Source organism: Phascolarctos cinereus, unplaced genomic scaffold, assembly GCF_003287225.1.
Source record: "Phascolarctos cinereus isolate Bilbo 61053 unplaced genomic scaffold, phaCin_HiC Scaffold_726;HRSCAF=1367, whole genome shotgun sequence".
Classification (NCBI taxonomy): domain Eukaryota; kingdom Metazoa; phylum Chordata; class Mammalia; order Diprotodontia; family Phascolarctidae; genus Phascolarctos; species Phascolarctos cinereus.
In genome coordinates, this window is record NW_027556098.1 from 30277308 (window position 1) to 30293393 (window position 16086).

Consider the following 16086-nt stretch of genomic DNA (forward strand, 5'->3'; position numbering starts at 1 on the left):
TGATGAAACAAAATGCTATCATGCTATCCAGAGACAGAACTGAGGAACTCTGAATGCAAATTGCAGTATATATTTTTTTCATCCTTCCTTCCTTCCTTCCTTCCTTCCTTCCTTCCTTCCTTCCTTCCTTCCTTCCTTCCTTCCTTCCTTCCTTCTTCTTTCTTTCTTTTTTTCTTTCTTTCTTTCTTTCTTTCTTTCTTTCTTTCTTTCTTTCTTTCTTTCTTTCTTTCTTTCTTTCTTTCGCTTTTTCTTGATATGGCTAATATGAACATATATTTTATATGATTTCACATGTGTAATTGATATTATTTTGCTTGTGTCACAATGGGTATGGAGAGGTAAGGAAGAATTTGGAATTCAAAATTTTAAAAAGAAAAGAATGCTAAAAATAAATAAACAATTTTGAAAAAATAACTTCAGAATTAAAGATTCTGCTAGATTTCAGCTAAAGCCTAGCAAAAATAAAGATGTATTTTTTTTCTTATCCAAGTTCACAGACTTCCTGAAATCAATCCATAGGTTCTTCCATGAACCCCATTTAGGAACTCCTACTTTAGGCTATGAAACTTTTTAAAAAAAAACTCAATTCCATGACAAAAAACCCAAGTAAATTAATAGTATTTGAAATTATTTCCCTTCTCCCTCAAGGGGGTTCATGTTTTTGTTTTGTTATATAGCAGAGAGTCCTTGTTATTTTTAATCTTCTAATACTTTGACCAGGCCTTTTATATGATGTGATACGTCAGGGCCAGAGTCACCTTTTTGCCTTCTTTCTTCTTCAAGGGAGATAAAGTCAGCTAAGGAAAGCCAGCCTTACTATTTTTACAGTTTGAACAGCTGTAAAGTTCAAGTGATGGACTTCTATTTTATTTCCCACTCCATCATGTCTTCTGTGTCATCCTTATTATAACCAATTTTATTGAAGTGGACATGCGTTTACTCTGGGGAAAGAAAAATAAGACTGAAATAAGCAGCATGTGGTCTCATCTTATGACTGCTTCCCTCATCTCATATACAGATTTATCTTTCTTTAACCCATGCTGCAGCATGACTACTCATACTACTACTGAAAATAAAATAATATAAATGAAATTTTGGTCTACTCTTTACCACAAATATGAAGAAAATGCCAGAAATCATTTTGTAAAATACATAGACACACACACACACACACACACACACATGACAAATGATACACACTTGCTCTAGAATTAGAAGACCTGAGTTCAAATACACCTCTGACACTTAATAGCAGTATGACTTTATGCTTATCAATACACTTCACTGGGCCTTGTTTTCACCATCTGGAAAATGAAGGAGCTGGACTTGATGATACAGTATGAGGTCCATACCAACTTTAAATCTATGATCTTAAAACTTCTTTATCAAGTTATGTGGCAAAATCAGCATTCTTTCTCAAATTTGAAACAAATTCTTAACCCACCTGGACTCTCTGGGTGATAAGCTACTTTTCAAAATGTTTTGTTCCTGCTAAGTATTCAGTTACTTGACATTTAATAAGAAACAACACTATCCTTTTCATGAAAAGGATATATATCCAGGAAATTACATGCATTAGATCGACTTGCTGTCCGTGTGTATTCCCAAGAAATGCTCACAATGTAAGTGTTTCACTTCCCCTTCCTGTGTGACCTTGAGTAAGTTATGGAACTTTTAAAAACTATTTCCTCACCTGTGAAATGAAGAGGTTATATTAGATGATATCCGTGGTCCTTTCCAACTCTAAATGTATGACCTCATTCTGTACACTAAGCAGTATGTTTCTCTTTTACATGCTTATTTCTAGATCTGGTCATACTGAAGAAAATGTAGTGGAAGCATCTTAATTGGATCTTTTCACCAGATTGAGTTAAGATAATGTGATTTCCCCCCTCCCCTTTTTGGAACAGATCTGTGATTTCAACTGTGCTGGGAACTCTACATGAGGAAAGCAAAATAATATTCCACTAAAGCAAATCTGCATCTTCTCTGCAATTTATACTTTTGTTGTCTCAGTAACTGAAAGGTTAAGTGACTTGTGCAAGGTTACACAGCCATCCTGTGCTGGGGTGAGACTGAAACCAAGTTCTTTCCAGTTCCAAAAGCAACCATCTATCTACCAGGCAGAGTTACCTCTAACTCTTAAGGTGACATGATATGATATGATATGAGATAACATGATATAACATAATTTAATATAACAAACACAACAAAGTATAACAGGAAATAATATAATATAATAGGAAATAATATAATATAATATAATGTGATATATAACAAAACTAATATAACATGATATAATAAGATTATAATACAATATGAAAATATGATATGATATGGGATGGGATAGGATATAAAATAAGATAAAATACAATATAACAAATAGTAATATAAAATAATATAACAACACTGTATAATATATGATACAATAATATAGAATATATAAAATTGTGTAATATATAATATCATATGATATGATATAATGTAATGTAATATAACATAATAGAATAGAATAGAATACAATGCAATGAAATGTAATGCAATACCATACACTACACTACACTACACTACAATACAATGTAATGTAATGTAATGTAATGTAATGTAATGTAATGTAATGTAATGTAATGTAATATAATATAATATAATATAATGTAATATAATATAATATAATATAATATAATATAATATAATATAATATAATATAATATAATATAATATAATATAATATAATATAACACAATATAACATAACATAATATAACATAACATAATATAACAAATATTAAATAAAATAATGTGATGCAATATGATATATGTTACAATAAGATATACTATATTATACCTTGGTAAATTACATTCTTCCTAGCAACAGCTAATTGTTTGTTTGTTTTTTTCTTTTTTTGTTGTCATTGTTTAATCAAAAAGCATTTTTATCAAGTGTTCATTCTGTACCAGGCATTAGCCATAAAATGACCAAAATGAGAGTCCTTACCCCCCAAAAATTGATTTACATTTTTTCAGTGAAGATAATATGTGCATATACATACATAAAATGTATACACAAATAAATATGCAGTAACTTTGTGTGTGTGTTTGAAGGTGGGGGAAAAGGCAAACTCTATTAGTTGTAGGGATAAGGAAAGATCTCACTGAACTTTGATGATAATTAGGCATTCTAAGAGCTGAGTGAATTTTAAGGACAGCTTCTATAATTTTTTTTGGTCTTTTTTTTGTTAAATAGTATTTTTTCCAATTCATGTAATGATAGTTTTCAACATACATTTTTATAAGATTTTGAACTTCAAATTTTTTCTCCCTTTCTCCCACCCATACCTCCTCCACAAGATGGCAAGCAATCTGATATAGGTTATACATTTGCAATCATGTAAATGTATTTCTTTTATTTTTATTTTTTAAATTTTCAAATTTTTTAGGCAATTAGGGTTAAGTGACTTGCCCAGGGTCACACAGCTAGTGAATGTCAAGTGTTTGGTCTGAGGCCGGATTTGAACTCAGGCCCTCCTGATTTTACGGCCGGTGCTTTATCTACTGTACCAGCTAGCTGCCTCAACATTTTTCCATATTAGCCTTGTTGTGATAGAAGAAATGGAACAAAAGGAGAAAGCCACAAAACAGTAAAAATAGTATACTTTGGTCTGCATTCAGACTCCATAGTTCTTTCTCTGGTTGTGGATAGCATTTTCCATTATAAGTCTTGGAATTATCTTGGATCATTGTGTTGCTAAGAAGAGCTAAGTCAATCATAGTTGGTCATCACACACTGTTGCTGTTACTGTGTACAATGTTCTCCTAGTTCTGCTCACTTCACTCAGTATCATTTCATGTAAGTCTTCCAGAATTTTCTGAAATCTGCCTGCTCATCATTTTTTATAGCATAACAGTATTCCATTACATCCATATACCACAACTTGTTCAGCCATTCCCCAATTGATGGGCATTCACTTTATTTCCAATTCTTTGCCGCCACAAAAAGAGCTGCTATAAATATTTTTGTACATGTGGGTCCTTTTCTCTTTTTTATGAACTTTTTTGGGACACAGACATAGATATGGTATTGCTGCATTAAAGATATGTACAGTTTGATTGCCCTTTGGGCATAGTTCCAAATTAGCCTCTATAATCTTTTCATTATTGGGAAAATCTGATACATGGATTTGTTTATTCCCTTCACACACACACACACACATATGTGTATATAGATACACACACACACATATATACACATATATGTACACACATACACACACATACACACCCCTAATTATTTTCCCAGTTTCTCTTGCTTCTGCTTGAATTGGTTAATTCTGTAACCTCTTTGTAATTCTGCAGACTGGGCGATCAGCTCAGAATTGTAGTTCCAAAGCCTATCTCTAAACAAGTCAGTGGGAGTGCATAGGTCATTGTTGGCGGTGTTGCTTTTTCTTCCACTAACTACCATTGTTCATATCTTCATTATTATTAGGTTTTTACTTGGAGCACAACCATCAATAAATTCGCTTAAATCTAGGAAGCTCAGGCACATATGAAATGCTCTACAATAATGATTGTTGTTCAGACTGGAAGGGTAGAATCAGAAGCAGTGGGTGGAAGTTTTGAAGAAGCAAATTTAGGCTGATGGGAGCAGGGCTCAGTATCTTCTTAACCAATAGAGCTGTCCAAAAATTCAGTGGATGCCTCCAGAGTTAATAGATCTGGAGCTGGAAGGGACTTTGCAGTCTGTCTGGTCCAACCACCCATTTTCCAGAGGAGGAGGCTGAGGATCAAGAGAGGTTAACTGGCATGCTCAAGGTCACACAAATAATAAAAATCAGAGCTGGGATTTTAATTATATTTTAGTCTGATACCATTAACCGTTCTTTTCAGTACACCTTGCTGCCTAATTGGAGGGCTTTAAGCAAAGTTCCAATGGGTATTTTTTAGGTTCATCATAGTAGGGATTCCTTTCAAGTATAGGCTTGGCTAGATGACTTTGGAGGTCCTTTAAAATTTTAAATGCTGCAATTCATTAAAGAGACCTCCAGAGTAATAAAACTGGCCATTTTTCATTTTGGCTTAGAGTATAGAAAATCCTTGGGGATTGTTGGGTACCCCCTGCAGTCTGGTGACAGCAGTAGGGCTAAACTTTCTGGGAGAATATCGTAGAAGCTGGAGAATCTGTGGGAATGGTTTGAAGCCTGCTCAGGGACTCAGAAACTTGTAGACTGTGATCATTGCTGTAGGAAATCTATACCTTTGTCCTCCTTGGTATGAATGCATAGATGAGCTCTGCAACTCAAAGGTGATATAGAGAAATGCCTTATGTTCAGGAGAGTGAGGTGACATCTTTGAGTGATCATCTGCAGGCAGGTACATTAGATAGAGTGCTGGGCTTGGAAGCAGGAAGATCTAAGTTCAAATCTGGACTCAGACATTTAACTAGTTCTGTGACCCTGGACAATTCATTTAATCTCTATTTGCCTAAGTTTCCTCATTTGTAAAATAAGGATGATAATAATAGTATTTATGCACCAGGGTTATTGTGAGGATCAAATGAGATGATAATTGTAAAATGCTTTGCACAGTACCTGGCACATAGTAAATGCTATATAAATGTTAGCTATTATTACTATTATCATCATCATCATTGTGGAGCAGGAAAAAAAATTGGTGAAATGCTCAAGATTCCATTCGCCTAGCAAACTCTCACTGGAATATCCATTGAATGATAAGGCTCTTTTGAAAAGCATCAAATTATTAAAAAAAAAACCAGTGCTGTAAATTGATGGCTTGACTATTAAACTGATTATAAAGCATCTATAAAAATTGCTATGCTATATTATTTTCTTTAAAAGGAAGAAAAATGTTTAATTTATATGCATTATTTGTATTTCGCTTTCAATTTATGTACTACATTTATCAATCCATCAATTATTCAACAAGCATTTATTAGGTGTTTACTGTGAACCAGGTATTGTGCTAGATGCTCAAGATATAAAGTCAAAGGAAAAATAGACCCTGTTCTCAAAGAGTTTCCAGGGAAAACAACATATGCACACACACGTGTGTGTGTCTGTGTCTGTGTGTAAGATAAATACAGGTTGATTTGGTACTAGAGTTGGTGGAACAGGAAAGTCCTCATGTAGAAGATAGCAATTATACTGAGCCCTAACAGACACTAGAGAATCTTTGAAAAAGAGGTGAGGTGGCAGTAGTACTTATATTTTATGTTATACTCTTTCCCCTCATCTCCCATGCCACAAGAAGTATAATTTAAGTAAAACGTAAGATTGACAACAATTAAAATGTTTATACACATAACCACACACACGCATATGGGTGTGGTATGTTTATGCATGTATATATATATATATGTTTATGTATAAACACATACATATACATTTATGAATTTCCTCTCCATATATATAATTATATACATATATACACACATTATATATATATGTGTGTGTATATATATGTATATGTATATATATATATACACACACATATATACATTACATACACAGGTGTGCACACACACTAGCACATGCACATGCATGCACACACACATTTGCAAAGATCCAATGGCTACTTGTTAGGTTCATCATCATAGTAAGGATTCCTCTCAAGTACAGGTTGTATTAGATGACTATTGAGGTCCTTTCTAACTTTTCTGTGATTCATTAAAGGTATCATATATAGCTATAGATATATGTAATCTATCTGTCGTCTATTTATCTATCTAGCAACTTCCATTACAAAAGCTGCATTTATCTAAGGGTGGTTTGATATGCAGATAAAGTAGCCTTGGGACCATCTCTTCCAACACTTTTTCAAATAGGAAAATGAGTTGGATTAAAAAAAGATGTATTCTAGTGGTGCAATAGATAGAGCAGTAGGCCTGTAGTCAGAAAGACTTGAACATAAATTCAACCTCAGACACTTTCTAGTGATGTGACCCTGGGAATTTAAACTGTCTGCCTCAGTTTCCTCAGCTGTAAAATGTTTATCTAGAACATACATTTTTGTATGTGTGCTTGTATGCTTCTACATATATGTATATGCATATGCGTGTATATGGATATGTGTATACATTGTATTCGTAGCTATATATATGTATATATATATATTTATATGTATGTATGTATGTATGTAGTCTACACCTGTATATAGATATATAATAATACTTGGAGAGAAGGAGAGAGAGGGGAGAGAGAGAGAGAGAGAGAGAGAGAGAGAGAGAGAGAGAGAGAGAGAGAGAGAGAGAGAGAATTTCTCAACATATTCCTTAATAAGGTCTCATTTTAGTGGATGAGCCTGTATCCTATATTTGGGAATGACCTATATTTAAATAAATGCTATACTACATGAACATGAGACTTAACAAATATTTTGGGAAAAATAACTATAATCTATTTGGTATAATATGTAAAAATAAATGTTTGCTTTTCTCATTCTCAACAAAGAAGAACAACTCAGAAGCCAAATATATTCAAGGCATATTGGGGAAATAATATTTTAAGAGTACTCTTCATTCATTCTGACTATTTTACAGCATGATAAGGAGTTGATACTCAGCTCCTAGTACATGAAAGGTATTTCAACTAAAATATTATCTGCAATTTATACCTTTAACATTGGCTTTTATCCTTCCTTTTCCTTTCATTAATAAACTCTTAGAACACAAAGTCCTGATACTGACAGAAGAGCACTTACATTCTTCCTCTGTGTTTTAAAATAAGCACTTATTCCTTCCCTTAAAGCTGCCTGAATCAATCAGGATTTGTTTTATCTTGTAGATAGTTTTTAAGAAGTTGTATATCTTTCATTATTTTACAAATCAGCTTCATAGTATACCATGATACACTACATTAACGTGGCTAGAAATAACATGCCATTCATGCCCAAGCTTTGCTTCTTTCAATACAAATGTTAGAGGTATCTTTGTTGTTATAATGAATTTTTTAATGCTATGCACAACCAGTAGAAAATCCAATTAAATCCATTAAAAAATCATATTGGTTACATAGTTGAACACACAAAAAGCTTCATTTAGGAAAACAAAGTTTAAACTGAAAATGACTGATGTGGTCATTTCTTTTAGCAATAACAAAGATCAGAATGAGCCAAAGGAGAAAGTCTACAGGATGATTCTATATCTTATACTATCCCTCCCTAACAATATCTCTCCCCCCCTTATTCTGTAATCCAGTGACATTGGCCTCCTTACTCTTCCAAACATATGACATTCCATCGCCCAACTTTGGACATTTTCACTGTGTGTCCCCCATGCCTTAAAAGTTTCCCCTCCTTATCTCCTGCTCCTCGATTCCTTCCTTCATGTCTCAGCTAAAGTCCCTTTTCTGGTCTTTTATATTCTTAGTGTCTTTCCTCTGATATCTTCAAATTGCCCTGCATATGTCCTTTTTTATACATAATTGCATATTCTCACCCCCACTCCCTTAGATTGTGAGGTCTTTGAGAGCAAGAACTGGGTTGTTTTGTTTGTTTTTGCATTTCTTCGTATTTTTGTGCTGTGTGAAAATTAATAGAATCACAATTTACCTTTATTAGTTGCAAAATGCCAACAAATATGCTCCCAAGGAGTATTTGTATTATTAGTGCTTAGCACAGTGACTAACACATAGTAAGTGCTTAGTAAATTCTTGGTGACTGATGGATTGGTGCTCTTTGAACATCATGTTCAAGATCCAGAACCACATCCCAATCTCTTCCATTTATCTGATCAACATTGATCGTATATTCTAAGCCTGAGAAATAAGGAAACCAAGTCCCAGAAAGCTTAAATAATTCACTCAAGTTTATTTAGTTACTTAATGGCACAACTGAGGCCAGAACTTAACCAATCCTTATATTTTTTTCCCACTATACCATTCCATCCACTAAGGCTACTTTACAACTCTACTTAGGCTATAGGAAATGTAAATCAGGCTTAGACAGTTACAGACTTTCAGAATGAATCTCTCCACATATTTTATCATTCTTCTCTTTCAAGTAATTTAGAAGCATTGAAATTCAGTGTCTGATACTTGGTAACATGTATTTGGATTTGGATTTTAGGTCCATGGAATCATTTTCTTCCCTTTTTCAAACCAATTTAATTCTCTCTTAAAAATTTTCACCAATCCCAACAAAAGTTACAATGAATTCTGTTTTCCATAACTTTATCAACTAGACTTCAATATTAGCTCACAGTTTCACATGTTTGTATTAATGTCCATTTAAACTTTTAATGATGACCCTGAACCACTGGGAGTTATTGTAGTATTAATAATATTTGTTATACTCTCAGTGAACAAACATCAATTAAAGAATGTGTCAGAGACTGTACTAAGAATACAAAAAAGGGTAAAAACATGATCCTTGGCTTCAAAACCTCATATTCTAATGTGGCAAATAATATGTAAATAATTACATATATACAAGATATGGACAGTGTACCTATTTAACAGAGGGAAGGCTCTAGCAATGAGATTGAGAAAGGCTCTTGCTAGGAGATCAAATTAGTCAATACTTAAAGACATTTATTCAGAGTATTCATTAGAAGGACAGATGCTGAAACCAAAGCTTAAATACTTTGGCCACATAATGAGAAGCAACTCTTTGGAGCATCAAGACCCTGATGCTGGGAAAGATTGAAGGCAAAAGGAGACAAGGATGGCAAAGGTTGAGATAGATAGATAGTGTCATAGAAGCAAGAACATGAGCTTGTATAAACTTTGAAAGATAGTGAAGGATAGAAAGGCTTGGCATGCTATGGTCCATGGGGTCAATAAGAGTCAAACATGACTGAATGACTCAACAGCAACAGCAGCAAAAGCAACAACAGTAACAACAACAACAAAAGGTGAGATTGAATTTATTCTTGAAGGAAGTCTGGGAAGCCAAGGGCTGGACGTGAAAAGAGTAAACATTTCAGACATGAAGGATAGCTAGTGAAGAGACAGAGAGCTGGAAGGTAGGCTGTTGTATGGGAGGAACAATAGAGGCCAATGTTCTTGGATCGTAGATTACACAGAAGGAAGTAAAGTGTAAAAAGACTGCATTTCTTCAGTGAGGGCCCAGTTCAGAACAGAACTAACGTAATAGTATCTTTTTTATTATTCTAGTCACTAAATATTAGTCTTGTTGCATGAAGTCTTTTTCATTTATTTAACTAATTGAACAACAACTTGCATGCAAAGCCCACATACTAGGTAAAAGAAGGTAAAAATTTTAAGTGCTGATGTAGTAACCCCATTAGTCATATTTTATTAACCAGAATACACTAGTTCCCAAATGTGGGACTATGGGCCTAGGGTGGCATGGTAGAGCACACAGCTGCTTCAAAGTGGTACCTGGGCGAGTGTGAGTAGTGCTGTCTTTCAAGCAGGATATAGGTTACACAATGAATTAGTAGTAAGTTAAAGAGCAGAGGTATGGGAAAGAACTGAAGGAAAAACCGCATGTGATTAAAAGGTGAAAAGTAAGGCCATTTATACTCCAGGACAGGACAAGTAACCTGTAGAGAAGGGAGGGAAGGAAGAAGAGAAGAGAGAGGAGAGGAGAAGGAAATGGAGGTAGAAATAAAAAGGGGAAGGGGAGAGAGAAAACATGGGAAACATCAGCCCTACAAATTATAAGGGGGGAGATGAATGGAATGCTAATAGCCACCTACAAAAATATTAATTAGAAGAATTTATTGCATGATTCTCATGTACTTGAAATTTACCAATTGGCAATTAGCAAGACTTTAAATAAATGTTTGTTGAATGAATTAAATGATTGAGGATAGCAAATGAGCAAATACAAGAATATTTCAAAGTCAATATGGGTAAAGTCATTATGAAACATAAAAGATATTAGTGTGTGAGAAAGCACTGTCAGGTAGTACTCATTTTCTTTTCCTTAAGGAGGTAATAAATAATGGTTTGTCCAGAACAATAACCATCACTTTTCTACATGGGAGGCATAGTCTGAAAAATCTGGGGTAGCTGTTCAGAAAGAAATGCAAATACCATCAGCCACAAAAATATAAATACATCTAGGTCCTCATCTGAGAAGGGAAGGAGGGACAGGTGTGGGAGTCTTGAGAAGGGAAGATAAGTTTTAGAAGAGTATCTATGTTCAGTGAGAAAGAGAATAAATTAGGAAAGAATGGAAAAAAATAGATTCCTTCAATGAGAGCCCATTTGAAGTTAGGCAACATGAATTTGAGATATACACAATCACTACAGTTGTGAGACTTCTTATAATTGCATTCAACATCTCATGAGAAGAACCAGAATGGGATAGTGGGAACAATCCCAGGCTGAGATCTGGCAAAAGATGAGCCATGGTATGGCATGGGAACAAGTGACTTGAGAGCAGAGGATAAAGTACAATTAAAATGGTGAATCACTGGGTTGAGATTGGAGAGGAAGGAAAATGAAATCAAAGCAAGAGTAATGACCTCAGAAAGTACTGAGTACAGGACTGGAGGTCTTGAGGAAGGCTAAGAATAACATTTACAGTCATCAGTGTTGGTACACATTTGGTGCTCACAGGGATTGCAGGAGCCTTTCTAACTAAAATGTCACTGATCATTGTTTCTTAGCCTAGAGTCAGGTGTTTTGACAGTGTGGCAATGGTTGACAGTATAGCCTCAAACATCTCATTTAAGTACTCTCCAAATTTCATTACCTTCTCTTGTGCTAGATCTTAATGTTCTTCTGAGATTTGTTCTCAACAGCTGATTTGCAGTTAATCAAAAGAAGCTGACAGTATTAGCTTGAAATATCTGCTGCTTTGCTCACCATAGTTTTCAGAGCACTGAAGATTTTCTGTTGTTTGGAGTATTTTGAAGATGAATACTATAGGTGTACACACAGACACACACACACACACGATATTTGTATTTCTATATAAACTATATTGAACCCCATTAAAAACAAAGGTGTGCATATTAGTTAATTAAGATAAAGGAGGCGGGGCAGAGCCAAGATGGTGGAATAAAAATAGTGACTTGCTTGAGCTCTCCCCCAAATCTCTCCCAATACCTGTAAAAATAGCGCTAAACAAATTCTTGAGCAGCAGAACCCACAAGAAGACAGAGTGAAACAAATTTTCCTCCTAAGGGATCCTGGGTGATTGATGGGAAAGGTCTGTTGCACCAGACTGAGAGAACTGCAGTTCAGTGTGGGCCTCGCAGGCAAAGACAGGGCCTCAGTGAACCTGGAGCAGGCCTCAGGGGACTGAATGACTTGGTTTCCAGACTTTTCAACCCACAAACGCCAAAGACAACTTAGAAGGAAAGGTCTGTCAGACCTGGGTGAGAGAGAAGCACAATATTGTCCCAGGAAGGTGGCTGCTTCTAGAGCTCTCAGCCCACAGAAGTTGGGGGGGGGGAATCAAGTGGCTGATCAGAGGGGGATTTCAAGGATCCTTTTGCTGGTGCTGAGGCAGGATTTTCTAGCTTTGTTCATGCTTGGATCCGGGTCACAGTTCTGGGTGGTGGTCCTGGGGCAAGGTGGAGCATTGGCTTGGGGAAGCTTGTGGTGACAATGGAGATAGGGAATCCTCCTCATAGTTCCAAGGCAGAAAAGAGTGCTTGTAGTTACTCATAGACCAGAGCACAGGCCAGAAAGGAATAAACACCTCCCTTTTGATCATATCTCCTTATAAGAACTGAAAATTTACAGGTCACTAGAAGTATCTCTGAAAACAACTACAAAAAACCCCTGAAGCTTGGGACAGTACATCCTCCCCATGGGAAGCAGACTCCTACCTTAACAAAGAGTTTAAAAGTCAAATAATTGGCTGGGAACATGAGCAAACAGCAGAGAAAAAGTCAGACCACTGAATCTTTCTTTGGTGACAAAGAAGATTAAAATATACACCAGAAGAAGACAACAAAGTCAAAACTCCTACATCCAAAGCCTCCAAGAAAAATATGACTTAGTCTCAGGCCATGGAAGAACTCAAAAAGGATTTTGAGAAGCAGGTAAGAGAAGTAGAGGAGAAATTGGGAAGAGAAATGAGAGTGATGCAAGAAAATCATGAAAAACAAGTCAACATCTTGCTAAATGAGACCCAAAAAATACTGAAGAAAATAACTCCTTAAAAAATATTCTAACCTTAATGGCATAAATGTTCCAAAAAGCCAATGAGAAGAAGAATGTCTTAAGAAGCAGAATTGGCCAAATGGAAAAGGAAGAACAAAAGCTCACTAAAGTAAATAATTCCTTAAAAATTAGAATGGAGGGGCAGCTCGGTGGCACAATGGATAGAGCACCAGCCCAGGATTCAGGAGGACCTGTGTTCAAATCTGGCCTCGGACACTTGACACTTACTAGTTGTGTGACCCTGGGCAAGTCACTTAACTGCCTAGCAAAAAGAGAGAAAGGAAAAAGAAAAAAAATTAGAATGGAGCAAATGGAAGCTAATGACTTTGTGAGAAATTAAGATATTGTAAAATAAAACAAAAGAATGAAAAAAAAAATAGAAGACAATGTGAAATATCTCATTGGAAAAATAACTGACCTGGAAAATAGATCCAGGAGAGAGAATTTAAAAATTATTGGACTACCTGAAAACCACGATCAAAAAGAGAGCCTAGACATAATCTTTCAAGAAATTATCAAGGAAAACTGCCCTGATATTTTAGAATCAGAGGGTAAAATAGAAATGGAAAGAATCTACCAATCACTTTCTGAAAGAGATTCCAAAAGGAAAACTGCCAGGAATAATGTAGCCAAATTCTGGAGTTCCCAGGTCAAGGAGAAAATATTTCAAGCAGCCAGAAAGAGACAATTCAAGTATTGTGGAAACACAATCAGGATAACACAGAATTTGGCAGCTTCTAGCTTAAGGGATCAAAGGACTTAGAATATGATATTCTGGAGGTCAAATGAACTAGGATTACAACCAAGAATCACCTACCCAGCAAAACTGAGTATAATCCTTCAGGGGAAAAAATGGAAAATCATTGAAATAGAAGGCTTGCAAGTATCCTAGATGAAAAGACCAGAGCTGAATAGAAAATTTGACTTTCAAATATAAGACTCAAGAGAAGCATGAAAAGGTAAATAGGAAAGAGAAATCATAAAGGACTTATTAAAGTTGAACTGTTTACATTCCTACATGGAAAGATGATATTTGCAACTTATAGACCTTTCTCAGTATTAGGGTAATTGAAGGGAAAACAAATATATATATATATATATATATATATATATATATATATATAGAGAGAGAGAGAGAGAGAGAGAGAGAGAGAGAGAGAGAGAGAGAGAGAGAGATAGCTATATAGATACAGATATAGATATAGATGTGTGTATGTGTATGTGTATATATGTGCATGCATATGTCTACGCATATATACATATATAAATACAGATATATATACACAGAGAGAGAGACAGAGAGTCAGAGACAGAGGGCATAATAATATACTTATAATAATATGCATATAATACTGGGAGAAGGAGAAATGGAGAGGTAGAATGGGGTAAATTGTCTCACATAAAACAGACAAGAAAAAACTTTTACAGTGGAGGGGAAGTGGGGAAAGGTGAGAAGGAATGCGTGAATCTTACTCTCATCAGATTTGACTTAAGGAGGGAATACCATACACACTCAATTGGGAATGGAAATCTGTCTTACCCCACAGAAAAATAGGGTGGAATAGGATAAGAGATGGGTGGATAATAGAAGGGAAAACAGATTGGAGTAGAGGGTAATCAGAAGCAAAAACTTTTAAGCAGGGACAGGGTCAAAGGAGAGAATTGAATAAACAGGGGATGGGACAGGGTGAAGGGAAATATAGTTATTTTTTCACAACATGATTATGGAAGTGTTTTGCATGACTACACATCTATAACCTGTATTGAATTACTTGCCTTCTCAATGAGGGTGGGTGGGGAGGCAGGAAGGGAGAAAATTTGGAACCCAAAATTTTTAAAAGAGATTTTAAAAACTGTTTTTACATGCAACTGGGAAATAAGATGTACAGCAATGGGGTATAGAAATCTATCCTGCCCTACAGGAAAATAGAAGGGGAAAGGAATAAGAGAAGGGGTGTGATGGAAGGGAGAGCAGGTTGAGGGAAGGAGTATTCAGAATGCACGCCATCTTGGGGTGGGGGAGAGGAAAGACGGGGAGAAAATTTGGAACTCAAAATCTTGTGGAAGTGAATGTTGAAAACTTAAAAAAAATTAGTTAAAAAATAAGATAAAGCATGAAAACATACCCTTTTCCTTTTAGAATAAGAAACTAAAACAAAGAGAGGATCACCATCTAAACTTTGTTCAAGCATCAATTGTGGAGCAATATTTGAATGGGCATTGGCTCTTTGTTTTAAGTCTCCTGTCCCAACAGGACAAGAATCCTGCTGTGTCCTGGAGGGTTAATATATTGGAAAGAAGGAAGGGAAGGAAATATGGCAACAGTAAGGAGTTATTTTCTTAGTGGAGGGAGGTTGACGGGGATTGTTGATTGATGGGAAGTAGTATGTTCTTTGTTTTGGGTCACAGTGAGGAGTGTGGGGGAGGGTAATAGGAGCTCTGCTGTTTTTTGTAGGTGTTTAGTGGGTTACATTGCTGAGAGAAGAATTTGGCTTGTTGCTCCTAAGGAAATCTATGCTGTTGTGATAATGGCTAAGTTGTCTTCCTCCCTTGTTTTTCTTTCATTCTCACTCCTCCACTGTTTCTCTAGAGAAGCTGGGCTTTTAGGGGGCAAGAAATTCAACCTAGCTATGTAAGAGCTATTATTAAGAATACACTTGAGCTCCTATAAACCAAAGAGAAATTTTTCCTGAGTTTGTGACATAGTGATTATGGAGGTGTAAGTGACTACTAGCATTTTTTATCCTTTTAACTTTTAAGTTAGTTTTTTAAAAAATAAAATAATTTTTATTGCATTTTACTATTCATAAGTACCTAATTTCACTTTAACCTTGGAACACGAACCATTGGACTGGCTATGCAAAGTCCAATAGGGGAAGAAATATTGCTTTATTTTAGCTAAAGGAGCTCAGGTATTCACTTTAAGACAGGTCACATCATTGGATGTCTGGGAGGGACCTTGGCAATGGTAAGAAGCAGATATT